Genomic DNA, 6,776 nt, shown 5'->3' on the forward strand with positions numbered 1-6,776 from the left:
TTATAAGCTTTTAAGTGGCAGCGCCACATACAGTCAGGTATAATTTCTGCAGCTTGCAAAAATAAATCTTTAATTATGTATCGAAACTGCTACACATCACACACAATTTGTTAATAGGTATTCTAGCATGTTTAGGTAGCCAGCCTTAGGTTAGTTCACTGACGAAGCTTTGGCCCTATAGGTCAAAGCTTGCCCCCTTCTGTGAGCCCTAGAGACCATTAGGGTCATTTAGGCCTGTAGAGTAGGCCACCTACTTGTGCCGGTTGGCATCGTTGTTTTCCCACACGAAGTGGGCATCGTGGTTTTTTTTCTGCTAGGATTTTGGCCTTCTGGTTTTGGGTACGATACCCTCCCTTTTTTTTTCTTTTTTTCTGTGAGCCTTAGAGACCATTAGGGTCATTTAGGCCTGTAGAGTAGGCCACCTACTTATGCCATTGGGCATCGCTGTTTTCCCACACGAAGTGGGCATGACTATGATGATTTTCTGTGCGGGTACCTTGCCTGGAGGGTACCCTTAGGGTGTGTTCATTTATTTTTTTTCTGTACTCTGAATGTCATGCATGCATTGGTTTTTACACACTTTACCTCACATTATGCTTCACTTACATACATGCATCACATCAATAGAGTTAGGGATATTTCGTATCTGTTTCATGCATCATACATGGCGCTAGGTACCTTCTTTTGCATATTGTAGAATCCATGATTGAAATCTTTTAAACTACGAATCCTTGATTTCCTAGGATAGAGCTTCCTTATCTTATATACATATAGGGCGATTGATTGTGTTTAGGATGTTAGCTGGCAGCTCACTCCAGGCAAGCATAAGCCCAGGTTGTTCACCCCTCAGTGTATCTTTTCACTTTTGGTGTGTTTTCAGTCTGTCGTTTTCTCTTAGGGTAGTAATCCGACCTTTGATCTTCTAAAACTTAAAATTTTAATCATATCTTTATCCATTCAAAAAGTCTAATCATCACTAAGGGTAAATAGAAGAGACTATTTGGAGTAGAATTTAGGAACTTTATCTGTGCACCAAATCAAGAAGTGAATAATCCAACATCCTTAATCGAGAGTTTTCTTAGATCGAGGTCTAAGATGTAATTAACTACGGGGGCTTGCGACCATAGGAAACCGATCCCCACAATCAAATAAACCCTATTCGAGCTGATGTATCGAATAGGGGAAATCTCGTGAATTTTGGGTTATAGATATTATTATCCATCGAGGTTGGTAGGTGAAAGCCGCTATCCTCCATGGCTAATCGTATCTATAACTCCATCTGCTCTTCCATCGGCCTGCTTGTGTCGATTGTAAAGGCTTACAATCATTTTGTCCTACGGGATAGTGTGGTTGTACCCTTTGCATTCGAACCGCACGAGCGGAATCCTTTCGGAGACCCACAATTATATAATGATATAATTTTCTATTATAGATTATGTATTTAATTATCATACAATTTATTCATATATCCTATATATATTGAAATTATATTTAATAAGGCTTTTATGCATGCTAATAAAGTTGAAGCTGGATTCAAAAACTCGAAGGAAACCATTGTACCTTCCCCTACTTGCAATTTAGGCCACATCCTTTCCTCCAAAACCTTGAAGTCTTATAATTGTTATGTATTGGTAGAATGACTCTCTCTTGCTTGTACTCTCTCCATAAAATCCTTCAAGGTAGAGAGAAGGAAAGATGCCATCAAAAAATAAAGGGCGGCAATTACGAAGAGAGAAAATTATCATCGAAAATTTTAAAGATTAGGTAATATCTAAGAATTTCTCTACTTAATGAAGGCTTCATTTGACCTATCTATTTTCTTACTGTTTTTTAAAGCAGCTTTTTAATTCAAATATTTCTCGTTAAAAAAAAAATTGTACTAAAAAACTACTTCATAAAACATTAAGAAAATTGTCCCAAACGAAGCCTAAATCTCCATGTCATGACCAAATTTTATACCCAACAATTCATGCTTGATTTGGCTAGGCTTAAGCCCTCCTATTGCTTTGGATTTGGAAACCTTAATCACAACAATAAAGAAGCCTCCCTTTTTATTTCCCTAATAGACATAAGCCTGGTAGATTATTTTATAATCATCTCTTAATCATGACCTAGTTTTTGAATGAACCATAAACTCCACATATATAAATTGCCCAATAACTTCCTTTTGTGGGCCTATCCATTGAAAAGGCTAGGCATTAGTCTCTATTAGTGGATGTCCAACATAGATTGATATCAAAACATTAGTTCTTAATCTATACAAAAGTGTGATCTATTTTACAATAAATAAAATTAGAACCACCATTCAAAATCTTGTTGAAGATGAAAAGCCAACATCACAACAAGGAACCAATATGCTAAGGCATGAAAACGATTTTTAAAGCACAAACTCCTAAAAATAGAAGGATGTTGCTACCATAAAGCCAAGTTAAGGCATTAACATTTTTTGAGGAAAATGATGAGTAACTGAGATATTGCATATGAGTACGAGGATGATCATAATCGACTAAGACTTCATTTGGGACACTTCTGACTTCTTCAATTTCTTAGTACAAAAATCTTTTGAATTTGAAAATTTTGTATTAAAAAGCTGCTTCGTAAAGCAAAAATTGAAAGGTCCCTTAAAAATTCAGTAAGGAGAAGCTTGAGGAAAAAAAGAAGTCAAGGAAGCTCTACTGCCATCAAGTTCTAGGCATACTCAGCAAAATTGCTAGAAGCTGCACCCAAAAAATTGCCAATGTGATGGAATTATGAGCTGTGAAGAAGAGTGAATACTTATGTCTAATGATAAATGAGTTTTTCAAAATGAATATTTAGGTAAAGTATTATTCTATCAGTGCTATTATTGATCCTGATTATATAAGAAACTCATTTTTGTTGCCTTAGTTGATAAATAGGATTAGTCACTGCATCCCACTTGATGATTCTTTCTTGGGTTGGATAAAAAATGGCACAGTTTCTTGTAGATAAATAATGCACCATACTTCTATAAAAGAAGTCATCATAAAACAATTTATACGGTTAGTTCTGTAATATAGTTCATATCGATGTTTGGCATGTAATCCTAAAGAATCTTTATATATAGGATAAAGATGTCTATTATAGGAGAGAAAGTACTACTTTTTTTAAAAAAAATAGGAGAATGATATATAGTGTATACAATTGTTTCACTAAAAGAATTCATGGAGCCCCATGAAGTGATCATAAGTTATAACTACAAATTCATATATCTCCATCCAACAAGATTCAACCCAATATATTGTGATCGAAAGGGTCAAAGGAGTCATTCATGTAGATTGAAATATAGATGTTAAAATGTTGGTGTGATTGTGTAGCAAGGATTGATCAATTTGATTGGATTGAAACCTGGGTTGATGTATGCGGCCGGAGAGAGTTGTAAATGATAGTTGAGAGGCATATTTTTGTCCATAGATGGCCTTCCTTAATAAGAAAAAGTGTTAGGTATTGAGGGTCATGGTAGCCTAGCAATTAGTGCGCATACACGATCTCATCCAATTTCTCATGAAGGAAAGTATTGGAGATGTCTAGCTGGAGGATGTCACATTTGACGTAGAGAGCCACAAGTAAGATATATTATGGAAAGTTATGCAACTGAGTTGAAGGTTTTGTTATAGTTGATGGCATGTTCTTGGTTGAAACCTTGAGCTATTAGTTGACCTTTGTAGTAGACTATGGTGCGATTTGGGTTTTGAATGCTTCTGTAAGTCTATTTGGAGCTAATGATAATTTGATTGTTAGAAATGGCAACTAAAATTCATGTACCTTGGCCTTGTAGCATGTGATATTTGACAGATATTGCTTAACATCATTTGGCATGCTTGGAGGCTTCAATGTAGCATCTAGGTTCAAGATTAATGAGATTTAGGAATTGTTTTGGTTTGAGTGATCTAATTTTTGATTGAGTGATTAAAATAAAATTTAATTAGCTCCAAAGGGGTCAGTTGTGTCATGACTTAGCTCCAAAGCTCAGAGTACTAAAGCAAGTATAGACGGTCATATGATATTTTAAAATTTTATTTACTAATATTAAATATCGTCTTATAAATTGTCACTATATTTCTCATACTTATAACCCCCAACACATTGAAAGAGTTACTAAAATTTTAAAATTCATTCTTTTCTAGAATAACAACAAATTTAATATAATTAATTAAAGATTCAAAAATTTAAAAACCTATTACTTGAAGCTCCACATCAATGATACACAACTTGTCATTTTCTACTCATTTAGTTCTCAAGATCTTATCCTAAATTATTAATTGGAACCTATAGTGAGATATGAACATAACATAGTGGGTTAATTACAGTTGAAATTATAGTAACCCAAAAGAAAAGGATCAATATGTATGGTAGCCATTATTTTAAACTATAGAAGTGGTGTACATAGTCATAACATTCTTCTGTTCTATAATTATCATATCTTAAATTATACTTTCCTATATACTAATAAATCTGCTCAGGAACATCATCTAATCCAACTCAACCCTAGTCGATACTTTCCTTGTCGGATCAACAGGGTGTAGAACAAGTCCACTATTATCTGAGGTAAAAGACAAAATTATCAATATACACAGATACATTAGCATTCATACTAATACCAAAAGGGAGTGAACTTTATCTGTCAAAATGCACATTCATTCATTCATATAACATTTGTCTTGCACTTTTCTCTACACATATTTACTTCAAATAATAACTTTTAAATGCATTTCATGAAATATTCATAGGAGTTTGAAGTCAATGAAGTGCTAAGTAACATTTGCATCAAAATGAGAATTACTTGCATGAGAAAGAGAAACTCAATTGAGACAATTTTCAATAATGATATAGTATTAATAATAACTACATTCAATGCATAAAATGAGTCATAAAAATCAATGCATATAATTTTGAAGAATAAAATCCATTGCCATAAAATAGAAATGTAATTACCCACATTGAGATGTGCAACCACTATTCTTCAATCTATTTCTAGTCTTTTTAAAGATTTATTCCTATAAACCTAAACTAAATTCAGAATAAGATACCTACAATATGGTCACATAAAATCCTATTAAATTTTATTTCTATTTACTTTTCTAACTCAATCATTTTTAAAATAAAAAATTAGTTCCATTGATTCGCCACTAATACATGTCATTATATGACTCTATGTATAACTAATAACCAATAAACAAAGATATTTGAGTAAATAATTGTAGAAGTTACTTATATCTATTTTATTTAAATTGTTAAGAAATTTTCAAAACATTCCTTAATCCTTAAATGAAACCTTCATAAACCATACCTTTAACTTATTAAGAAATATTATGCTGTATCCCTAACTCTTTTGAAACAAAGCATAAAAATTCTAGATTTAACATTGTCTTGCTTTATTAATTGAAAGAAAGCTAACATACAAACTATTCTTTGTCAATAGTATAAAATTATCAAATTAATTAAATGCACAAGTATTCATGATTAGAAAAAAAAACCTTATTATTAAGATTTACCTTTGCTATAAAAATCATTGCAAAAACCCTAACTATTATTTATGAATTTGCATACATTGCTATAAATAACATAACACCCAATATCATCTAAACCATATCATAGATGTTCTTATGAATTGGGTAATCTCTAAGACTTCACTTGGGACAGTTTTTTTACTGTTTTCTAAAGCAGTTTTTAAGTATAAAAATTGTTTGAAATTTGTAAAAAAATAGTGGTAAAAAGCTGTCTCAAACAAAGCCTAAATCTAATTGCAACCTTTTAAATGCTTGATTCTAATTTCACCAATTTTCTATCAACATGGGTTGGCTGAAACTCTTCAATTCCCTAGGATAAAAAAAACCCTAATTATCATCAAGAAGTATCATCTCTTTTTATCTTTTTGGCGAAAAATTTATGTTGGGTAGATTAGGTTGTAGTCCTCCCTTGACTATAGTCAACACAATTGCCTGCATTATTAACTCCACAAATATAGAGCCAATGAATTTGCCATTGCGATCTCATCCACTAAAAAGGCTAGAAACTAATCTCTCTTAATTGATGTATAAAAAAGATTTTGCAGCTGCATATGAAAAAATATTTAAATTACATAAATATTCCAGATGTAAACATCTTAGCAAATAAACAAATAATCATACTTCAAAAATTCGATTTGAAGTTCAGAAATTATAACTAAAGTGCTTCCTGCAATTTATAACAAAAAGGAAAGATCTAGCACCTGGCACTCCGAACAATTCAAGCTATGTTAACTACCCTGCTTGATTAGTCGTTGATCCTTCTAAACAATTAAAAAAAAAAACTATAAAAATAATCTATAAACTTATCAAAGTTATATCATGTGTTTTTCTAAGTATGGTAAGAAGGCAATGGTGCATAAAAGTGCTGCTAAATAGCATGACCGATATGAAGGGAATACGTGTATGGATTATGGTCATAGGTTGAATTTCTATATACTAGTTGTATTGCACGTGTACAAAACGTTGCTAGAATTTTAAAAAATAAGTAGTTTACATTGTTGTTTGAAAAAAATAATAATAAAATTTATGCGGGCCAAATTAATAGTGACAAAAAATATAAAAATTTTAAATGTTAAATTTATCGATCCAACTAATGAGATAGATTTGTCAAATAAGACTTAGAGGCTTATTGAAACTATATTCCATGATTTCAAAACAAGGATTAATAATATTAATTAATAATATAATAAATTAAATTTTTATAGCATGCATAAAGAATAAAAAATATATAAAATAACACTTAGATGT

This window comes from Dendrobium catenatum, unplaced genomic scaffold (genome assembly GCF_001605985.2).
Source record: "Dendrobium catenatum unplaced genomic scaffold, ASM160598v2 fragScaff_scaffold_54, whole genome shotgun sequence".
Taxonomy (NCBI): Eukaryota; Viridiplantae; Streptophyta; class Magnoliopsida; order Asparagales; family Orchidaceae; genus Dendrobium; species Dendrobium catenatum.